The sequence below is a fragment of the Pinus tabuliformis genome, chromosome J, assembly GCF_031772625.1.
Source record: "Pinus tabuliformis cultivar Carrire ecotype Pingquan chromosome J, CPIR1, whole genome shotgun sequence".
Classification (NCBI taxonomy): domain Eukaryota; kingdom Viridiplantae; phylum Streptophyta; class Pinopsida; order Pinales; family Pinaceae; genus Pinus; species Pinus tabuliformis.
In genome coordinates, this window is record NC_142295.1 from 263,153,688 (window position 1) to 263,178,222 (window position 24,535).

Here is a 24,535-nt window from a genome sequence, read left to right on the forward strand (position 1 = left end):
CTTGTATTGCATTGATGTATTGTATTTACTTGTATATTTGATTCACTCTAATCCATGCATCAGTTATGAGTACATGTATCTTGTAGTTTCCTCTCTTGTTTTGTGCAGGATCTGTGTGTAGCTGGACCGGCAAAGAGAGCAAGGAGCTGGGAACAAGAGACAAAGAGAGAGGATAAGGATCGACTAAGCGAAAGACACCAGGTTGGTTAATCTTTTCTTCCTTCTCTCTGTACTTTCATAAAGGAAAATATCAAAGCTTTACTTTCAGTTGTTGCTAAAGACTGTCACCTTTAGAGTAGGGATAGGGTCATCCGAGTCGGATACTTTTCCCCACAACAATTATTGTTCCATTGGACCTAATTAAAGGTGTGCGATACATAGAACCAGTTCGCGATTATGAAGAAGAGGACGATCTCGAATAGATATATAAGATCACTGCGCGTGATGAGGAATGGATAAATCCTATAGAAGATGGTCAGATCACATGGGATAGAGATAGCTCTTTCATTTCAGATTCTGATGAAGAACTTGAGCATTGACATAACATATCACACGGAGTCTCCTCTCTACGCTGCAACATGTTAACAAATTTGCTTCACTACATATCCACAGAGGTATGGAAAATACTTTATTATGATGGTTTAGAAGACGTTAACTTGTTTTTGGATAAGTTTGAATGGATGTGCAAAAAGGGCATCATTTCTAGGCACTCACTCTGGCAGTGTGCGCTACGCCTTCTCGTTGGTGGGGTACACATAAGGATAGCTTCACTGATTGGAAGGAATACAAGTGAATGATGAAGCTGAGGTTTGGGTATGCCAATACCTGCATGACATAGAAATACATTAGAAAGGATGATCTATGTGAGAATTTGGCATGGTGGACTAAAGCATGGGGAGATGAAACTCAACTTGAATGGGTTCACATCTTTTGTCACACTTTGGATACCATTTCGATGAACTGGTACCTGGAAACAGAGTTGCGATAGGGGATGACTGAGTGGGATATCCTGAAGGAAAGTTTCCCTTTGACTTTCAGCTTTGAGGATAGATTTGAATGTATTGATGAGGCGCTCCAAGAAATTAAGGTTGTGATCTTTAGAATGCCTAAGGAACCGGTAGAATTGGTTCAACCAGATTGGAATACATAGTTGTGCCATGCACTGTAATATTATAACGTGAAAACAAAATAAGAAGATGACCCTAGAAATATCAACATTCCAGATTTTGCGGGACAACGCGAGGTTGAGGGACCTAAAGCAGCAATCCTTGACATATCATAGCCTTTGAAGACTAGACAGATAAACATTAGATCATACGCGCAACTGAATTTTGCTAAAATATGTGACTATTGGGATGATGATACAGTTCATAAGGTCATGGAACTGCTGTGCAAATAACAAGAATTTTTTCTCACCAAGTTCTCGGATCTAAAGGGGATAGTAGGGTATCTGGGCATTATGAAGATTATTTTGAAGCCAGATGTGAAATCTGTAAAGCAGCAACCCTATAGTTTGAATCCCAAATATAAGGAAAGGTGCGCAAAGAGCTACAAAAAATACTGGAGGCTAGGATCATTGAGCCTGTGGAGGAATTATACTAGGTAAGTCCTACGGTCATCCAAGAGAAGAAGAATCAAGATGAAATTTGGATATGCATAGATTTGAGGAAGCTAAATGATGCGTGCGTCCACGACCTATTTCTAATGCCATTTACTGATGAAGTACTCGAGAATATTGGAGAGCATGAAGCCTACTCATTCACTGATGGGTTCTCGGGGTACCATCAGATCAAGATCACGCCAAAGGATCGTAGCAAGACTACCTTTGCAATGAAACGAGGTTGTTTTCAATACACGGTAATGCCATTTAGACTGAAGAATGCGCCTACCATCTTTTCGCGAGTAGTAATTGTGAATTTTAAGGAATTTATCCACATTTTTTTAGAAGTCTACTTTGATGATTGGACCGTATTTGGGTTGGTAAAGCGCCATGTTGCGAGTCTATGCCTTATGTTGAATACTTGTTGCAGAAATTAGATCGCCCCAAATCTAAAAAGGTGCATCTTCTATGTTCCCTATGGAATATTGTTGGTTCATGTGGTTTGTAAGCAGGCACTGATGGTAGACCTTGCAAAGATAATTGTTATTGTCAATTTGGAGGCCCTACAAAATGTAAAACAGTTGTGTGCAACACTACGCCATATAGGGTATTATAGAAATTTTATCAAGAAATATGCACAAATAACTGCACCAATGGAGAAATTTTTGAAGAAAGACGCGACGTTATGCTAGGATGAAGAGTGTCAGAGCAGTTTATACATTTTGAAGGAGAAAATGGTCACCCCACCCATTCTGGTGTTCTTGTATTGGAAAAAGGAGTTTCATGTTCATGTGGATGCCTCTTCTATTGCATTTGGTGTGTTGTTGATCCAACCAAACAAAGACGATATTGATAATCCTATAGCATTTGCAAGTAGGAAATTGTCAAAGGTGGAGAAAAACTACTCGACTACAAAGCATGAAGCACTGACAATGTTGTACGCGCTATAGAAATTCCGGCACTATCTGTTAGGTGTGCACTTAAAAATGTATACAGACCATTCTACTCTAAAATACCTAGTCAATAAGCCTGTGTTGGGGGGAAAGATCTGCATATGGCTGTTACTCTTTTAGGAGTATTATTTTGAGGTGATTATGAAGCCCAATCACTTGAATGTTGGTCTTGACCATCTATCTCTAATTGAGAATGGCAATGAGCCTACCAGTTTGGAAGAAGGGTTGCCTGATGCACAACTCTTTGCTATTCATGTCGCAAACGATCACTTTGCTGACATAATCCAGTTTTTGTCAATTGGGACAGCCCCAAAGGGATATTATACACAATAGAAGAAGGAATTGGTAGTTTGCGTGGTTGAATTTTCTATGATCACTAGACAACTATACAGAATGGGATCCGATGAGATACTGCATTGTTATGTCCTAGAGTATGAATGACCAAGCATCCTTGTAGAAGCACATGGAGGAGTAGCGGGAGGACACTACGCAGGCAAAGAGACTACGTAGAAGATTCTGCACACAGGAATTTGGTGGCCAACGGTGCATAAGGATTGAAAAGTGTATTGTAGGGTGTGTAACGCTTGCTAGAGGATGGGGAGACCATTGCGAAGAGACGAATTGCCCTTAAATCCACAAATAACCTTGCAGTTGTTGATAAATGGGCCATTGATTTTGTGGGTTCAATTTAGCCACTAGGGAAAAATACTGGAGCGCAATATATTATTACAACAACTCAATACTTAACACAATGGGCAGAGGCACAACTGGTAAAGGACTGTAGCACAACTACCACTGCGAATTCCATTTTTGAGTCCATTTTGTCCTAATTTGGCTACCCTAAAATATTAATGAGCAATACGGGAACACACTTCTTAAACGAAACGATTGCTGTGATGCTTGAAGAATTGCAGGTCTATCATCAAAAGAGTACAATATATCACCCTCAAGCCAATGGTACAATAGAAGCCTTCAATAAAATCTTGGAGAGTGCTTTGACGAAGGTTTACAACATGAAGCTGAATGACTAGGATGTGTGCATACCAACAGTCCTTTGGGGATATAGAACCACTTGCAAACAATTGACAGGCCAAAACCCTTTTCGGTTGGTTTATGGATAGGAGGTTGTGATTCCCATGGAATATATTGTGCCGAGTATGTAGATTGCAACACTAACCGATATGGCTGATCACGATGCTGTGGAAGAGAGTCTCGCACAACTGGTGGGATTAGAAGAAGATGGTTTTTAGCAAGATTTCATCAACAGGTACAAAAGCAGTAGCGAAAATGCATGGCATGATTGACGTATAAAGCAATGCAGCTTCCAAGTTAATGATTTGGTATTATTATATGAGAACAAATTTATGAAATTCTCGGGGAAGTTTCAAATGCATTGGCTAGGACCCTATGTGGTAAAATAAATTACAAATGGTGGCACAATTCAGCTCGTGAAGCTGAACAGGGACTTGTTTCTAGGAAGGGTCAATGGTAGTTTATTAAAGCTATACAAGGGTGATCTCGCCCCTCCATAATGACTATATGATGGCGGGATAGTCTTAGTACTCCAGGCAGCTGCAAGGAAGTGTGGGACTATAAACTAAACTGCCCAAAAGTAGGAAAGATAAAGTAAGAGGGTTGCGCGATGGATGAAAGTAGGGTGTCAAGGGGAGATGCTCTACAAAGGTTGGTTTCATGTAGCCTAGTCAAAATATAACCATTGGAAGCTTTGTAGATGATTGGATGACAAAATTTCCATTAAAAGGAGTAGGGAAGGCACAATTATGGGGAAAATATTTAGAAATCTATTGCCAAAGATGCATTAATGATAGGAATTTGGAGGGAACAATTGGATTCAAATTCGAATTCACCTATAAATCTAGAATGTTGCCCCACATTTGAACACTTTTCTTCCAAAGAATTTTACTTAAACTTTTCTACCAGGATGAGTGTTGTATGTATGAGAAAGTTTAGCAAGAAATATTATCACAGCCGAAGTTCACCAACTTGCCTGATTAGCACTGTGAGATAATCCTTGAGAGAATGACTGCAACTCCCCCCGCAATAGAAGCAATGCCCTCTACTGAGGCAATGCCCTCTGTTCCTATGGGATTTCTGACTATGACGCCTAGGTCTCCTAGACCTAAGCCCTCTATTCCTAAGCCTTCTACAACTAATAAGAAGCAGAAGAAACCACAGTAGGTCCCGGTGAGGAACTCACCATGAAAAATCCCCAAAGAAATCTGCCAAAAGGGGAAGATGGACATATCGCAGTAGTTGATTGAGCCCCTTGATTTGGATGAGGAAGAACTATGCGAAGGCATAGAGGAAATGGATGTTGATGAGGATGAGTCAATGAATCGACTCTCGAAGTATATCCCTCCGCTTAAAGGCACAATTAAGGTGCCTAAGGACCTTGACAATGCCAAATTCATGATATCTACACCATTGTTGCCGGAAAATGTGGTGTTTGAGGGCACGTTGTTGGGTCGCATTCCGACGTTCAAACTAGAGGATTGGGAGCTAGGAGATCATGAGAAGTTCCCTCAACTTACGTCTACCAACTACCTATCGAAGATATACTATGAGGAAACCAAGGTTACATGATTTGAATAAATGAAGTGGGTCACGGGTGTTGAGGCCACTAGCCTCCTGAACATGCTCTGGGTGTTGCACTTCAGTCGCGCCATCTTAATGTTGAAAATAGAAACAAGAAATGATAAAAATAGAATCTAGTATATTCCAATTTTATTTTGTCCTTAAATTAAAATTCGAATTTAGTCTCACCAGCTGCTTGAAAAATAATTAATTAATTCATCTTGAGTTAATTAGTTGGAGAAATTCAAGTTAGAAGTCTTTCTGAAGTCATGCAACAATTATCCCTTAAATTGAGGAGATAAGATTGAGTTGTAATTAGTTAGCTCACTTTACTGTGTTAAGTCTAGTTAAATTAGTTCCAAACTGGTTGAGGAACTAATTGTGAGTTCAGTCAGTTAATGCATGCATGCATCAAACTAGTGTACTCCAGATAACTAAAGATTCTCTCATAAATAACTCATGTATGTCTATTTAGAGAAAGAGCCAGTTGAGATTAAAGACAGGTACTATCAGCTGCATGTTTTCTCCTATCACGGAAACTCATGCATGTAGAAGGAACAAGATTCCTTGAGGATTGCACAGTTCTAACAATGTGTTATAGTAGTGTGTGAGAGTAGTGTTACACTAGGTGAAGGAGATCATCCCAGAGGTAACTACGCAAGGAAATAGGAGGCTTGGAGGGAAGAGGGGAAGGCTTGTGAGAAGCCTAGATTATCTGTGAGCATACAAGAGGATTGTACTAAGAGCTGGCTTGCTGTGAGAGCTAAGGCTTTGTGTAATTCTGATATATTTCCACCTTGTATGATAATGCATATAGTGGGGTTTTTAGTTGAGGCTTTCCCTTGAGTATTTTCTGTGTTTCATGTGTATTGATTCTTATTTTGGTTATATGTGTTCAGCTTGATCTTGCTCAAATATTTTAAGCTTCCGCAAAGTTGATAGTAGAAGTAGGTTATAGTATTTTGCTTTAGTTATATTGCATTATTAGGTTAATCTACAGTAAGAATTTCTACAATTAAAATTGTATATGTCTAGTAATTACTTACTTTGGTGCAAAATGGGTGTCTCTGGCTAGGAGAACCCATCCCACTCACAAACATGCTGATCCACGAGATCATCTTGCTGCCCTATCAAGGTGTGGATCCAACAAGCGTGTTTGGAGGTAAAACACAGGAGAAGAAACTTGTAGATCAGATGATGAGCGAGTTTGGGCTGATTAAGAAGTCACACAGATATTCCATCCACTCCATTTTGTGTAGGTTTTAACCTTGTACAGAAATTACTTGCATACGAATTCTAAAACACAGAAAATAAACAATGTGAGAGCATAACACATAAAACACATATACATAGAGATTTTCCCCTGGATCCCAAAACCCAGATTACCAGCTTGATTTTTCATTATTTTCCTTTCAATGTTACAATACATATTTATACATGCCGAAGCATCCAATACCATGGACCGAAAACCATCGCGTCCAAAACCATGGATCGAAAACCATTGCGTCCAAAATCATGTGTGAAAATCATGCACAAAACCATAGGTAGGTCCACCTAACCTCATATAGGGTCCAAAAAACAAAATTTTCCGGGGCGCTGCCCCAAACCCCATAGAGGGGGGTTACTTGCACCCCTCAAACCTCCTGTGATCCCCTCACTACGCAATCAGCACAACGAAGCACCCCTCTAAACCCCCGGTTAACTACGTGGGCTAGTCGTGGAAATAATATAACACAACCCAACATTTCAGACCCCGCGTTGAAGTTCGCTGCATAGATACTAGCATGCAAGATCATGCAGAAGTGTTACGCAGACAAGGTTCTAGCACCCGTCGTTTATTTGGCTGCACAATGTGCCAAAGGAGTCCAGTATAGTTGGGCTTAGTATCTATGTAAATAGTTCTTGGAGAACTTTCAGGAGGCCCAGGATGAGGGCAAGGAATTTCATTATGCCTAGTTTCTATTACTGATAGCCTTAGTAGCATGGAGGACATTGGCGGACAACCAGTTTCCTCCCTAAGAATCAGACCTTCCGGAGGTAGCGAAGTTCGCTTCGCTTTGGGAAACGATGGACCCTGCATGAATCATGGAAACTAAGATCTTCTAGGTGATGGTGGAGATGGATTTGTGCACAGTGATCAGCCAGTGACCGAGGTTATCACCTACGTTATAGGACCACTATGGGCCTTACGCCGACTTCAAGGTCATCTTCCATAATGTATATGTTCACGTGAGAAGGGATTCGAAGAAGATATGGGACAAGTTGCCTTATCTTGTTAGCGAGGAGGATGTCATGGAGATTATAGGTAAATGGCCTATAGAGTGGCTTTACCCATCAGATCCAGGTGCAGGTATGAGTAACGAAACAGAAGGTACCACCGTGAAGACATCAATAGTAGAAAAAAAGAAGGAAGCCCAGAAGGTTACAGCTCCAAAGAAAGCTACACAATGGAAAGAGGTTGCGGCTAAGGAAGTTGTTGCTAAGGAAGCTACTGAGAAAGAGAGAGCTACCTAGGAAAAAACAATCGATGTTGAGGAGTCTGACTCTCAGCACACACAGGACCAAGAAGGGTTAGATGCAGAAGGGGGAGGGAGCTCGAGCTAGAAACCCCCTTTGTGGTAAGAAAAAGATGAAGCAGACATCCACAGGGTCATTGGAGAAACAAAATTTGGGCAGATTCACTCACGTGGACCCATTAGTCCTCACTGAAGGGGACTTAGATGAAATTGGTAACATGGTCCCGGATACTATGGTAGATTTATGGACCCATTTTGATGAATAGTACCAGTAGGTGGTGGGAAATGTGTAGAAGGATTTGCACGAGCTGTAGATCTAGACAGGGCGACTACAAGCAAGCATGGGTCAAGCGGGCGAGATTCAAGTGAGCCTGCATCAAGTGAGTGTGACATCGTTGTACATAGATAAGACCTTGGGTATCCACGTTATTCAATTTCTAGATGGGGCCCTGCGTGAAAAAATAGAAGAGGCCAACTCCTAGCTATCACAAATAGAGAATTTGGGCCTCAACCTTGTGACACTCCTTATCCAAAGCCTGCATGAGTTGCACCAAGGAGTATCAGATGAGTTGAGGGTTAGGGAGCAACATGCACTGCTGGTTATCAATGAAGTAAAAATGAACAACCAACATATCTTTGAAGAAAAGGCACAGGAGCTGAAGGAAAAAGAAGAAATTTATACATGCAACCAACACTTGGAAGAAATGACTACAGAAGATTGTAATGAGTTGGCGAAACTTAATATTTCAGTTGATGCAGCTTCAATGGAAAATATCCAAAATCTGGCTGCAGTAGTCAAAGAGTCTAAGGATGAAATTATTGGGTTGTGTTATATTCTTTCCATGTAGTTAACAGGGGGTTTGAGGGGCACCCGTAACCCCACTTTATGAGGTCCAGGGCAGCGCCTCGAAAAATTTTGGTTTTGGACCCTATGTTAGGTTGGGAGGACCCACCTATGGTTTTGTGCATGATTTTCGCACATGTTGTTTTTGAACGTGATGGTTTTCGGTCCATGGTATTGGATGCTTCGACATGTATAGGTATATATTATAACATTGAAAGGAACATAATGAAAAATCAAGTAGGTAGTCCCAGTTTTTGGATCTAGGGGAAAATCTCTGTGTATATGTGTTTTATGTGTTCTGCTCTCGCATTATTTATTTTCTGTGTTTTAGAATTCGTATGCAGGCAATTTCTGTACGGGGTTAAAACCTAAATTTGGTATCAGAGCAGTTTTGGCTTCAGGGGGATGCCTATGTTGCTAATGGGTTTTGTTCGGGCCTATGGTAGACCCTGTTCAGTGGGAGATCTGCGAGATCGATTCTGGTGGTGAAAGAAGATGGCGAGCAGTCGAAAGATAGAGATCGAGAAATTTAATGGTCAGAGTTTTGAGTTGTGGAAACTCAATATGGAGGATCTGTTGGTGGATAAAGATTAGTGGATCACGGTAGATCCGGGTACTAAACCAACAAGAGTGTCTGATGAAGAATGGAAGAAGTTGGATTAGAAGGCAAAGAGCACAATTCGATTATGTGTCTCAAATTCAGTATTACTGAATATATCAGGGGAATCTACGGCGAAGGATTTGTAGGACAAGTTAGGGACTTTGTACCTCTGTGGATCTTGTGATTAGTTGTTCCATAGTCACTTATTGGTCATCTGATGCTTTTAAGCTGCCTTCTTGGATCGAAAGTGTCGAAGACACTTGTTTAAACATGCTCAGTCCTAAACAAGTTCATGAGTGCATTCTTTTACATAGGCTTGGACAAGCATAAAATGTTCCATCAAGAATATTCCTATGCGATGTCCAATCCATGTCGATAGTCAGTGCACACTGATAATGAAATTTTTTTAATCCTTAGTACTTGCTTGGCGGTAGATCTTCTCGAATCTAGCTCGTAATTTTACATACACTCAAATTTTGGAGCCTACTGTGGATCTTGTGATTAGTTGTTCCATAGTGACTTCTTGGTCATCTGATGCTTTTAAGCTGCCTTCTTGGATCGAAAGTGTCGAAGACACTTGTTTGAACATGCTCAGTCCTTAACAAGTTCATGAGCGCATTCTTTTACGTAGGCTTGGACAAGCATAAAATGTTCCATCAAGAATATTCCTGTGCGATGTCCAATCCATGTCGATAGTCAGTGCACACTGATAATGAAATTTTTTTAATCCTTAGTACTTGCTTGGCGGTAGATCTTCCCGAATCTAGTTCATAATTCATGTCTTAAAGGTGCACCACCCGCTCCTATCCGCATTAAATTATCCTTCTTGTCATGAACAGTGTTATCAACGGTCATCCCCGAGCCTCTACACAGAGCTACGGATCCCCTTAAGCGTGACTACGAACCTTGTGCCAGATGAGTTCTACGTGGACCCCCCTTTCCGCTCATATTTCCTGTAGCCTTGTTTATAGTCCTGCGTCATCTTTCAACTACCTGGGGCATTGAGACTGTGCCTTCTGCAGATAGTTAGGTAGTCCCACCCTTGGTTTGAGGCTTCGCTTTTCCTTCTAGCCCGGGCTACTGGCACCTTCCATACACCTTTGTGTCATGTCCCCCTTTGTCTGGCACCTCCCCTTTGTTAGTGAGGTGCGGTTGTAGCTATGATAGCAGGGTCGCAATTTCTTCGAACTCCGTAGTGGTGCTGGTTGGCCTTCGTCCCTTCTGTTACAAGGAAAAGTGTCTACACAGAACTGCTTATCCCACTAAGGTGTGATAGCTACCTTAGAAACAAACAAAGTAAAGCTACTTTCATTTTTCCTTTATGAAGTATAGATGAGAGAAGAACAAAGAAGACCAACCTCTGTCTTGCGCTAATCTCCTAGTTTGATTCCTCTCTCTCTTGATAGTCTTTCCCTACTTGTTCCCTTGCATGCCCAGCTTCACAGAGTACCTGTAAGATCACAGTAGCATAGCAATATACAAGAACATGGATCTATAATCATAAACAATTTAGGATGAGATGTAAATTGACCACACAAATGCAGCAAACATAAATGACACAAGAGTATGGAGGAAAACTTGAATAGCTTTTATTGATAAACAAGAAAGAGCCAAGGGAGTTACAACCAGTTGTTCTAACCCAACATCATCCTCTCAGCAAGGAAGCCGCTCTTCACCTCATACAAAGCTTAGATCACCCAACAATCTGATGTTGTCTCAAGAAACCAACAACAATTCCTTACAATATGCAAAATTCCAGCCTCCGGATCTCTGGGATGAGGGATCCATATATAGATATCTGTAAGGGAGATGAGTTAGCTTGTGATTTGATTAGTGTCTTCCCTCTGATAGTTCTTGCTTCCACTTGGAGGTTGATGATCCCTTACTCATCCTTGGTCGAATTCAAAGAGGCAAGTGTCACAGGAGAAGTTTCTGGAAGTTTCCATGCCTCTCCACCTCACGGAATGACACTGCCATTTGTCACTTCTCGCCCATCGCACCCCATAGAAGGGATTTTTGAAATGCAACACACCCACACAGTGTATTTAGGTGAGATGCAACGCACTTTGCCTTTGGAGCGGCTGAAATGATCCTGTTTTGACCAGTTCTGAGCAGTTTTTCATGGAGAACTTTTGGGAGAAGTTGTAATCAGTTGACCTTGTTCCTTTAGGGGTTAGAAAAACACTTTTAGGGACTTAGGAGCCCTTGGCTTATGGACATTTCATGCTTGGGGTTGTAGTGCCCAAAAATGTCTATAACAGTTGCCCCATAAAGCATGAGGTCGTTAATCTTTTGATGTCGGGTGAAATGCTTTATTATGAGGATCCGAAGTTCTTTCAAGCTGGGAGGAGACCTGTAATAAGATACAATACAATACATTATCTTCATAATATTTTCATGATCTAGATAAGGTGGGCATTCCCATGCTCAGCTTTATAAATTCATTTTCATGTACATAGGACAGAAAATCGTCTGAGTGTAGATTGATGATTCTGGTAGAGTCATCATCCCTTTGAATGGATGATTATCTGTGCAGCAATGATGTACATTTGATGTATTTATTTTCCTAAATATATATCGCAGCCCGGATGGATGAAACTAGATCCGGGGTCTTCAATCTCGTTCGATCTTCACTCGAAGTACAAGTCTATCCATGTGAGAGGTGTTCTGGAGTCGAACATGGAAAGACATCGCCTGATTACCAGCCAATGATGTAAGCTGTTAACAGGCGCGAGAGGAATCACCGATAATGATAATGACCCTCAAGGAACTGCGGTACAATTCACGTGGTGTGAATAAAGGAATTGGCATCGAACACTACGCAAAATCTTTTGGTCGAAGGCCATTGATGTAAACCTGTCGCCGGAAGTGAGAAACTTGCCATTGAGGCATGCAAGCTTCAAAGTACTAAACATGGTGTTCCTAGATCGACTTCTTGGATAATGAGCTGATGTCGACAAGAAGCGATCCATCACAGGAGGGCCTTAATGAATCCCACATCAATGACACGGAATGAAGCAAATGATTTTAATGGAGGTGAAAACGATCTGATCACATACGGTTCAGGGTGGCGGTCATGAAAGAATGGAGTGTAAATGTATTGTAGCGGGTGAGACACAGGTGAATTCTTTGAATGACTTATCTTGAACATATCGGTGACACTGACATGATGGATTGGTAGCATTACCCCAAATGTGGATGGTGTGATGGGACCATGGTGATGTGACCGGTGAATGAAACAACCCAACCCGACTTGGATGTGGAGTGAAAGTGTCATGTTCAAGAGCGACTTGCTACCAACAAAGTTTCTTCAAGTTTTCTTCCCAATTTTCCCCAGTCATTGCTAACCAGTACCTCTTTATTTTATTTTTTTTCAAGCTTGACGAGGATAACATATGCTTGTTCTATAATTTTCCCTTCGGGCAAACCCATCACTATGTTTTAACGAGCCTAGCGATAGTGAAACTCGTTCTTATCTGCTATGGACAAGTTTGTCGCTATTAAGTTTTAACGAGTTTAACAGCAAAGATAACTCGGTCCTTTTCAATTTTAGAGAGTCTGAAAAGGAATGTAAAGAAAACTCCAAAATTCCTTTTTCTTCATCTAATCCCTTAAGTCCGAAAAAGTATAAAACAATATAGAAGGGATGAATTTTCGATACTTTTAACGAGCCGAACAAAACAAGCGCTCGATCTTTTTGTGTAATAATCCCTCAAGTCCAAAAAGATTAAAATTTAGAGGAGGGATAGCACTTCCGGTCCCTTTAACGAGTTGGAGAGGCCAATGGCTCAGCAATCTTTTCATATTTTATGAGTCAGTTGAAAAGAGCTTAAAGGAGACTCGTCTTTTGAGGAACAAGTGATAAAATTGGGTAGCAGCTGATTCCAGGTAAGGTTTGGAATGTTCCAATCACGGTAGTGTTACAAGGATGGCTAGTGAGATCACTCTTCGCAGCTGTTCCTCAAAAGGGGTAAACAATCAAATGGAGGTGAATGATCGGCCAATACAGAGTGGAGGTGATGATGAGAACACGACCAAGGCTTTTAAAGGCTAAAGTACTACATTCACGATGGTTATTTACCAGGAAATAGTTCATTTTTTAATGAGCTTAAACTCGGGGGGAAACATTTGCTCATGGCTTATGTTTATTTTTTAACGAGCTTGAACTATGCGCTAAAACTGCTCGATGCAGGTTTTTTTTTTTTTTTTTTTTTTAACGAGCTTGAACCCTGCGGTAACACTGCTCGATTAATCCAGTCATATAATAAGAATGTCTCATATATGAAAACAACAATTTTTAGAGTTTTCCCCACATCCTTTCTTTATGCAAGTTAGGAAACGACCAATCCTACGAGTTTAAAGGGTTAGAGGACGTACAAATTTTAAAAAATAAATAGTCACTCTTCGCTTGCATGCCAAAAGGTTTGCATTCCCCCTGGTATAAAATAAAGTTTCAAGGCCACCTTTTGTTCTACCGACAAAACATTTGTTTTATCAGGAAAGGTAATCCTCTTTCAGGTTACCAAAGATTGTTCTATTCATAGCGCAAACAAAACATTTCTTCGGCGATGTCTACCGAAATAGACAAAGGTGAGACAATCCACTCACATAACTTTGACGAGAGAATCTTGTTCCAGTCTAACCCCCTCTTCCAATCACGGACGAGAGTACAGTCTAGTCATATATCTCTTGTGGAAACCTACCCTATACCTGAAGTTTTCCTGCCGAAGCAGACCAGGGTGCATGCCCCCTGGGTTTCAGTCATGTCTCCCGAATCACTCGCGCTCATCAGGTGGACGGACTGGAGATTGATGAGACATTCCTTGTGTGAAGAGACCATTCAGGGATGGTATATGACTATTTGCTATGCGTGATCCAGGAAATGAAAGCTGGTCTACGAGCTTGACCACTCTTCCTTCGTGCGGAAAACACATTACTCTAAAGAGTGATGAGACAATTGCTCCCATGCAATAAATATAGTCTCGTCCAAGGAGTAGATTATAATCCAAGGGTCCTTGGACGACCATTACGTTCATGTGAACGGTTTTCCCTCTCAATGTTATGGGCACATTGGGAAGGATCCCTAACGGTCGACTGGTTCCTTTGTCAAAGCCTGTTAGATTTCTCATCTCAGGCAAAAGCGATGGCGAACCAAGTGCTTTCCAAGCAGTCGAGGAAAGGATACTCACAGAAGCTCCTTCATCTATGATGGTACCGGCCATAACCATTCTATATACTTGAGCAATAATTTGGAATGGTACACTAGCTGGTAAACGGGGTTTGCCTAGTTGATTCCAGTCGGAGGAGACAACTAGGTTGCTTGGAGGTGGGACTGAATAGACGGCCGGGTATGACCTTGAAGAACTTCCTTCCTGCGGTAAAGGAACGGGTAAATTGCCCCCATGTTCATGGGAGTCTGTGCTTACGAAAAGAGTTTGGACGGTGTCATCCTTATTCTCTTCTTTGACTGTATCATCTGAAGATGGAACCTCTGAAGACAAGACCGGGTCAACTGCCGCCTCAACCTTTTGACTTTCATCTAGCATGGGTTCAGATGGTTTGTCTTCAATGATAGATACTTCGGCCGACCACCTGAGCGGGTCAGCCTGCTTTTCAACTAGTGACGAACTCGGCAAGAGTTTTTTATATCAAGGAGGAAGTCGTAATGGTGAGACCGGACGATCGTCCAAAACTCTTTTAGCCTCGTCTAAGAAGGGACAATGGTGGACGACATGGTTGCCTTCGCATAGTTTACAAGGAAATCTATATTTTCCTTTTTGTCCTGGGGCTTCACTTTCACTAGTCGACGGTGTGCTTTCAACATGATCATCAGAGGTTGATGACACCGGGTTGTGCAAACGAGGAGACCAGTCTCTTAAGATCCGAGGGATGCAAGGACAATCTCTATGATAGTGGTCTCCTTTGCAAAAGACACATGGCGATTTAGGCCTGGTCGGTGCAGTGTGTGGATTTTCGCTAGACGATGCTTGGTTGCCCCCTTTCGCTTTTGGCTCCTTCTTCTTCTTCTCTTTCTTCTTCTTTTCCTTCTTCTTCTCAGGTACTTGATTTTTGGCTTTACCAACCCCATCAAGCAAAGAAGAAGGAGGAGAGGAAGAATTGGAGGAAGTAGAAGGTTGTTGGGTAACTCTAGATTCGTCTAGTGGCTAACTCGACTGTTCAGGAATTGCGGTGTTCTGAACGACAGAGGTTGAGAAGAGCCATACGGGCAAGCCAATTTTCAATCCTGGAAGTGACAATGTGGCCATATGGGGTGCACCAACATCTCCCCAAGAGGAGAAGGGACTAGGATTTCCTCCAAGGGGAATTCCTTGGTTGGTGGGTTCCATTTTCTCAACCTAAGATCAACGTAGGGAAAGGTGATGATTATTTCGTTTAAAATAAATTTTAGACGCTTTGATACAACTTGTTTTTACAATTTTTAAGAGTCGAGAAAAAACAAAAGATGACTCTAGTCACCTTCAATTTTTAACGAGCCTGAAGTGACAAGTGCTCAGATGGACCTTTTCCGTTAAGGAGTCTAAAAAGGAACGAAAGGGACTACTCTGGAAATCTAGGTAGAGGGATTACCAAACCACTCACAAAACTGCAGAATACTTTTTACGGTACGGCAGTCAATCTTCCCGAATGCTGTGTTCAGTGCATTGCGATCGATAGGGCGACATACACGACTTCCTATGGATAAAGGATTAAGCCTATTGTGGTCTCCCAAAATATACTCGACGGTACGTGGGAGCACAAGTCCGTACTGGCACTTATCGTCTCAAAGTGGAGGAATCACCCAACCATCAGTGAGAACAATAGTTACCAGGCTTTACGACGACGGAATATGTCTCTAGCCTAGACTTCTAAATGTTGTGCGTTAGGTTCCAAAGCGTTGTTAGATTCATTGAATTTATTTTACAGTTGATCTTGTTTATGGAGTTTGCCTTTCAGGTTCACCCCGATATGTAGATGTGTAATTCCTAAAATGCAATCTAATATGATAAACAATCTTTTATCTTCTTTGTGCAATGAAAATCCTAGCTACTAAGGAAAGAGAGACAATATCCTTTCACAAAGAGAAAAGAGCACACTCTAAATGCACTGTCCTAAATCAAACCAATCAAACAGTCTAAATGCAAATGCACATGCATGTATTTGTTTTCAGCTTTCTTAGTATGTGAATGGAAAAAGAAAGCTAATGCACAAATCTGAATTACTTTTCAAGCAACAATTACCAACAACTTTCTTTTCGAAATAAAAAATGGAGACAATCACAACACTTTACGATTTGGAAATGAATACTTGCTTTTGACACTAGAAAAATTACAAATTCAGACCAAATAAAATAGTAACAGGATAATCGACTATCTACAACAACCAAACTCTTTCCTATGACTGAAAACGACACTTGCGACACTTTCAAATCAAAGGACGACAATACGATTACGTTACTTTTTGCAAAGGTGAACTGAAAATGACTCAACAAATACACAAAAACATTTACAGTTATTTTGTACAAAGGAGGCGGAATAACAGCAAGGAAAAGGAGTTTCAAATAGAGATATATTGATCACAGGCAGTAAAATTCATGAATAGAACTGGAAAGACTAAATCACAGAAACAAAAACTGAATAATGCCTAGTCTGATCAGCACACCTGTAACACAGGGAATTTGAAATGCAGTGCACCTACTACACTCAGGAAGTGTGCTGAACTTTAGATTCACAGAACAGTACCTGCGCTGGGCCAAAGACGAGACTTTGCTTGGGTTCTGGGTCACAGTTTGTAGTTTAGTTCATGGGTTTTGGTCGAGAAAATGCTAATCAGTAATGCAACAATCAGGGGTAGACCTAAGGAGGATCTGAGAGCTACCACAAGGGGCAATTAGAGAGTTTGTAAATCAGTTGTTTAATTTATAAAAAAATCTCGGAGATTGACTGAAGTGGCATTTATCTACTTTGCATTTGCATAGCAAATGTAGTTCAAAAGCTACCTAGCTCGACTTCAGGGTCCGTCTGTAAGTTTATAAAATAGACAACAAGGAAGATAAACAAACAAACTAATTCGTCCCCAGCGGAGTCGCCATTTTGTTACAGGGAAAAGTGTCTACATAGAACTGCTTATCCCACTAAGGTGTGATAGCTACCTTAGAAACAAACAAAGTAAAGCTACTTTCGTTTTTCCTTTATGAAGTATAGATGAGAGAAGAACAAAGAAGACCAACCTCTGTCTTGCGCTAATCTCCTAGTTTGATTCCTCTCTCTCTTGATAGTCTTTCGCTACTTGTTCCCTTGCATGCCCAGCTTCACAGAGTACCTGTAAGATCACAGTAGCATAGCACTATACAAGAACATGGATCTATAATCATAAACAATCTAGGATCAGATGTAAATTGACCACACAAATGCAGCAAACATAAATGACACAAGAGTATGGAGGAAAATTTGAATAGCTTTTATTGATAAACAAGAAAGAGCCAAGGGAGTTACAAACAGTTGTTCTGACCCAGCATCATCCTCTCAACAAGGAAGCCCCTCTTCACCTCATACAAAGCTTAGATCACCCAACAATCTGATGTTGTCTCAAGAAACCAATAGCAATTCCTTACAATATGTAAAATTCTAGCCTCCGGATCTCTGGGATGAGGGATCCATATATAGATATTTGTAAGGGAGATGAGTCATCTTGTGATTTGATTAGTGTCTTCCCTCTGATAGTCCTTGCTTCCACTTGGATATTGATGATCTCTTACTCATCCTTGGTCGAATTCAGAGAGGCAAGTGTCACAGGAGAAGTTTCTGGAAGTTTCCATGCCTCTCCACCTCGCGGAATGACACTGCCATTTGTCACTTCTCGCCCATCGCACCCCATAGAAGGGCTTTTTGAAATGCAACACACCCACACAATGTATTTAGGTGAGATGCAACACACTTTGCCTATGGAGCGACTGAAATGATCCTGTTTTGACCAATTTTGAGTAGTTTTTCATGGAGAACTTCTGGGAGAAGCTGTAATTAGTTGACCTTGTTCCTTTAGGGGTTAGAACAACACTTTTAGGGACTTAGGAGCCCTTGGTTTATGGACATTTCATGCTTGGGGTTGTAGTGCCCAAAAATGTCTATAACACCTTCATACTCCCATTTTCGTGGCACGCTTACATGACTTAGTTTTCCAGTTTGCAAATTTCTTCATCCAATGTCATACTTCTCTTCCTCAGCCGTGCCCATTCGTCATCGAGTTCCCGAAGTTTCATGCTCCCGCTCCGAAGCTTTTCCTGTAGCTGCTGAATTCTGTTAACCAAGTCCCCGCTTCCTGTTCCTACTGCGGGAGTCGTAGCCAGAGAATGCTTTTCTACCTTCCTGATTTCTACTCGTCTTGTTGCCATCAGAGTCATTTCCATGCTCCGGTTCATGCTTATGGTCCTATCTGCCCCTCAGACCACGGGGGTGCACAAGTCCCCATTCGATTGTCTCGCCGGGTAAATTGTCTTCATGATCCCACATGGTCTTGTGACTGCGCATCGCTCTTTCTGCTGCCACATAGGGTCATGATTTTTGAACCTTAGCTAGGGTGGTGCCTGCCCAACCTGTGATTGTGCCCATCGACATAGGTGGGCACGTAAACTGCTTTGCCCCTATCGCCCAACCCATGTTTGACACAAGGACTTTTGAAACTGCCAGTGCATCTTTCTTCTGCATCCATGCCAACTCCCAATATTCTGTTGGTGTCTCTGCCACCCTTGTGTAGGCACCACGCACAATACCCAACCCATAGTGTCACACTGTTGTTGTTTTGGTCCTGACCTACCATTCTCGTTTAAGAGTTCGTCCCCTCCTTTGTCCCCATCACATGTTGGTAATTCCTTGGCTTTAGTCATTATGTATCGTAGTGATCTAATCATCCTGTTGCAATTTAGCATAGATACCTCATGAAACTTGTTCTGCCAATGTTCTATTTCTTCATCAGAATCTGAAGTACAGGAGCTGTCACGCTCCCATGATATTCTTCCATCTTCAGTCGGGTTTACCCGATCCTAATCTTGTGCTATTATCTGGTAAATATAGTCCAGCTCATCGTCGCTGTCATCTTTGCACACAGGTTCAATGTAGCGTACTCCTTCAGCTGGATCCGGTGGAACAACGACGCATAGAGAATTTTTCTCAAAAATCATTTTTCGCTTTTTTAGGTTGATGAATCCATTCATGTCTGTAGCTTAATCTATCCCTAATAATTCGGGTTAAGGGTTACTATGATTCACAATTTCTATTACCTTGAAATCTATCTGTGTGCTCACGCCGTCAATATCCACAGTTACCCCTTGCAGTCTTCCCATGGGCACGATATTTTGTTGATTTGGCATCCTTAATTGAATAGGAGACCATTGTAACACAGGCTGACCCATCCGCTCCCAATTTGTTTTGGTAACACGTTCACGTTTGAACTTAGGTCGAGAACTACCTGATCCATCTCATATTCGCCAATTTGCGCTATCAGCCGCATTTCCCTCCCAATATGCAAAGTATGCTTTCCCATCTTTCGAACTATGCATGGTTCCCCTGGTCCTGCACACCTAGTGATCAGCTCTTGGAGTCCTTTAACTACCTTATTATCTTGTGGCAACTTCATGCATGTCTCTAGAAAGGTAGTAAGCATAGATGGATCCATTCCCGGTTCTGGTTGATCCTTACTACCTGAAGTAGAGACCTCCGCGAAGCTCTTCGTAGCTTCCATATCCGTTTCCTTCGCGCGTTCCGAGTCAAGTTTAGATTCCTTCGTAGGGGCCTTGTGGACCCATGTATCATCCTTAGGTTGCTTTTCCTTATCCTCCCCTATATTCGCGCCACTTCTAAGCACCATATTCACATTGGGGTCCCCTTCGCATGGTTCTGACCTCATCATTTGAATATTTTGATTTGAATTAGGATGTAGTACCCCCTTTTCGCGCATCAATGCGATCAACGTTGGACAATCTACCGCTTCATGATCAAATTGATAGCAATACGGGAAACATATTGTGGTCGGATTTGTATAGTCATGTGCGTAGTGCCCAAGTCCTCCATAGTTGTAGCAGATTAACTATCTGCACCCTCGTCCTGGTCCCATCCCTCCTCGCCCTCGATCTCGCCCTTGGAAGCCACCACGCACTATTGCTGCAGCTGGATCAAGGCCTCACATTTCTGTCTGCATTCAATAGGCTAGGGTCCTATCCATAACTAGTTCCTAACTTCGACATGTTCGCTCATCATGACCCACCGACCTATAGAAATTATAGTACAGTTGCTGCAGAGTCTGGGTATATTTATGCAACAAGTGACAGTTTTCTGTTGCGTGCTATCCTCCCACCTGACAAATCATGCACTAGAGAGTGGTGGACACACTTAGTTTTGCTTGCACCTCTAGTCTCAATGGTATCAGTCCTCCTCGTACCAAATAGTTTGTGAATATAGGACAATGGTCCTTATTGTGACCCTGGCCCTTACATTTTATACACCACACTTCTTCATGTGCCTTTGGGCGGGGCGCCCTATCCTACTTCAAACTATGCATCTCTAAACATAGGTTTTGTAGTTGTGCATGGATTTTCTGGACTCCCAACCCAAGATCTTGTTGGAGTTTCATCCAACCTCATCGCTATCTCTAATGCTTCAGCTTGGTTGGAGATCTTTTGTTGTGATAGCGCCGTCCTTAGGTGCAGTGTCAGGGATGCCACAAACCAAGTGTGATGCTGCGCATTTGAAAGCATCATATTAGCCTCTCAGATCATACTCTTTAGGTGTTGATCTATATCCCATGGTGTCTCGCCTAGAAGCATCACAATTTCCTTAAATCCGATGATTGACTGAGTTTTTGATTTTGGTCAGCTAAACTCCTTGTTTAATGCATCCTGGATCTCTGTTATTCTGGCATTTGGATGATCGCTAGAGTTCTTAATATACCACATCAATGTGTGGTCCTATAGCGCGCTCACCAAAGTAGCCTTTTTAATGTTATCATCCGTAACACCTTGGGCTTCCCATACTGCCTTTACCACAAACCAGAACTAGTCTGGTTCCTCATTTCCCACACCTCTAAATATGGGCAGCTTTATCGCACTTGCCATTCCAACCCTTGGAGGTGGTGGAGGTGGGGTAGGTGAAGACGGGCCAGATGTAGGTGAAGAGGGTGATGGTGTGGATGGAGGTGGTAACAGTGGAATGCGTTGCTTTATCAACTAGACCACACTTCTCGAAGAGAACCTCGCAAGCTCCTCCTCACTTTCCCGCAAAAATGAAATCAAGGGATTGTTCTCTAATACTTCGATCCCTTGGCAGCCTCTTCCACTTCGCGTTACCCCAGACATCAATGGATTCGCATAACCCGTTTTACACATAACAATATTTTAATCCAGGTATTCAATGATTCGATGTACTTACCTCACGGTCCTTTGAGAAAATGTCTTTTAGCTTCGCTGTAGCTGACAGTTGTGTTTATCGCGAATTCAGTGATAAACCCTCCTATTATTCGATCCAGCCAATGATCTACGTCTTGTGCGATCTTATCTTTAGATGCCTCTAGCATGCGCACTAACTCCGAAGTCCACACTATCGACTGATCAAGCTTGCACCATCTCGTGCTGTCTGCTAGCCTTGCGATCCACTCATACAGTTCTAACGAGAAGGACGCAAAGAAGATCTCATGGATTTCCATGTATATGTAGCGATCTAGCCACCTCTTCTCAGATATCTGTGGGGTTTTTTTTTCCTGCACCACGAACTCGTGAAGCTTCTGATCCAACCAATCTTCAATCTCTTTCTTCGTAGGGTTCCAGTGTTCTGACATTAGACATCCCTTAGGTAGATCCTGGTCCTGGAAATGGAACCATTTGTTGGCTTATTGGGCCCTAACCCAGGTTCGGAAGAGGTTTTAGCCAAACAAATCCCACACTACCAGCCCTTTTGGCAACAATCCACAGAGCGCGGACTGAAGTCTCACCCGAGGTAGTATGGGAGGGTGCTGGAACTAGGTTTTTGCACCCTAGGGATGTCTTGATGAGGTCTGGAGGGGTCACAAATCGATCTACGCACTCGCGCTACTCTGTGCAGTTGTCTGTCCTTTACAAAGATCCCCAACAGGGTGTTTCTTAGATTCTTAGTATTATTACAGTTATTATAGATTTGATCTATCCCTTAAGGTCTTTAATCAAGCATTTAATAGTTAAAACCAGTGTGCGTAACCATAAATCTAAAAGATACGCATAAAAACCATAACATAAGCATAAATATATAGATTTTCGATCAGATGCACAATAATTCAGAAACACTTATCTTTATTATCCTTCTGTTTAGTACAATCCAATTCCACCTTGCGCACTTAGCTGCAAGGGTTTGCGCACACAACTGTGGACTCTACCAGGCCTCTGCACATGCAGTTGCAGAGCCTACTCTAACTACTACCACTCACGACTCAGACTTACAGACTCAGAGTACTCTTACTTTTATAAACCCATACACTTTAGATCTCAACCAAAGCTACTACCAAAAACTGCCTTCTAAGCCTAGAGCCTTGCTCTATTTATACATTCCCATAGTCCATCGACCATGGGTAGACCGAATCACTTTCTATTATCTTAAATTTTTCTTGGGAAAACAATCCTTTGACTTGACTCATTACACTTCATGCTCCACACACTTCACAGAGCCTTTACCATACATTTTACCCAAAATTGTGGGCTTTAAGCCCCAAAGCTCTTATACAGGGGACCCGTTGCCCAACAAGCTCCAAGCCTCTCACTCTCAAATGTCCAACCATTGATTTCACTTGAAACCATCTACATATAGATGAAAAACTACTTTTACCCTCTCAGGGGTCGAATCCATCATCATAGGAACTGTTTACATCAATCTCTCTAACTAAACCTAAAACTAGGGAGGTTAGAAACTAACTCCCAATTTAGCCCTAACTGATTCACTTTGACTTTACAAGCATTAATGAGCATGAATTTACATCATTTTGACATTTACCAGTTCCATTACAATTAATTACATCATATGAAGACCCAATAAGACTAATTACATCATGAAAGTTTGACTTTGACTGAATAAACTCAAAAAATTGACTTGCTGACAAAAGCGCAACGTGAGGGATAGAAGCGCATAGTGAGGATTTAAGGGAACTTTTGAGGGGGTTTACTTGATATTTTTATTGAATTGAGGGTTGATGAAGATATATTAAGATGTATACATTCCCTCTGAACCTTAAAACCTGCAAAATCCCTTCTCCAAGGCACCAAAAAATAAATTTTCCCAAGGCTACTCCAAAAGCATAGCAAGGGGTCCAAAAAAGTGGTAGAAACATGTTTTTAGGTGGCATTTGAGCTTTTACTTGTAACTTGTGAAGTAACATGCAAAACCAAGTCCATATATGATATTTACTACTCAATATATATCCATCCATGAAAAAATTTCATCATTTGGTGGCTCTGAGAAGAAGCATAGCATGAGCTCGCTGCACTTCTGTGCATCATGAAATTGCCAAAAATTCCAAAATTGCCCAAAAACTCAAAATTTTCCAAAACTGCCCCAAAACTCAAAATTTTCCAAAATTTCTCAAAATTGTTTTTAACTTCTTTCTTTTGCCTTGTCAATGATGGGTTAGAAAATCAATGATGCATCAACAATCAAATCAAGGTTGTCTCTCTTCTTTAGCTTGATTAGGGTTTTCTTTAGCTTCTTTTTCATATTCCTAACCCTAATTTTGCAAATTTGATTCCTGGTGAAGTAGTGCCTTTCCATGTGTCTCTGAAGCTTGGTGTCTCTATTGGCCTTCTTCAAGAGAATCTCTAGGTGTTTATTAACCCTGCCAAACCAATACTCTTTTTCTTTTTCAAGCTCAGCTGCAATGGTGTCTTCAATGTCTTGTTGACCTAGGAAAGGAGATGGCTCACTTCCCTGTCCTTTCTACCTCTTTAGTCCTATTATATTATTTGCTCAGCTGACTTGTCTTCCTTATGCTCAGGTAGGTCAGCCATGACAGCATCAAAAGGTACCTGTTCTTCCTCATGCAAGGGTGCATCATGCTAGTGTGATGTTCCTTCTCTAACAATACTAGGTTGAACTCTTTCCATACTGTCAGGAGCAAACACTAGTCTTTTACCTCTGCTATAGGTTTTTGTCACTGATGGCCTACTTGATGAGCCAACCTCTTGAGGCCTAGATGGTGACTATGGTGGTGACATGACTCCTAAATGGTTTTGATGATATGACCTAATAATGACACCAAATGGATATCTAAAACCATGATTAAAGACCTTTGGACCTTTGCAGTATGCATGATAATGATATGATGACCTTCAATGATGACCAAGACACTCTTTGATGACTTATTCCAAGGAATTATGACAAGGCCATGACAACATTTTATGACCTTGAGTATGGAGGGAGTAGT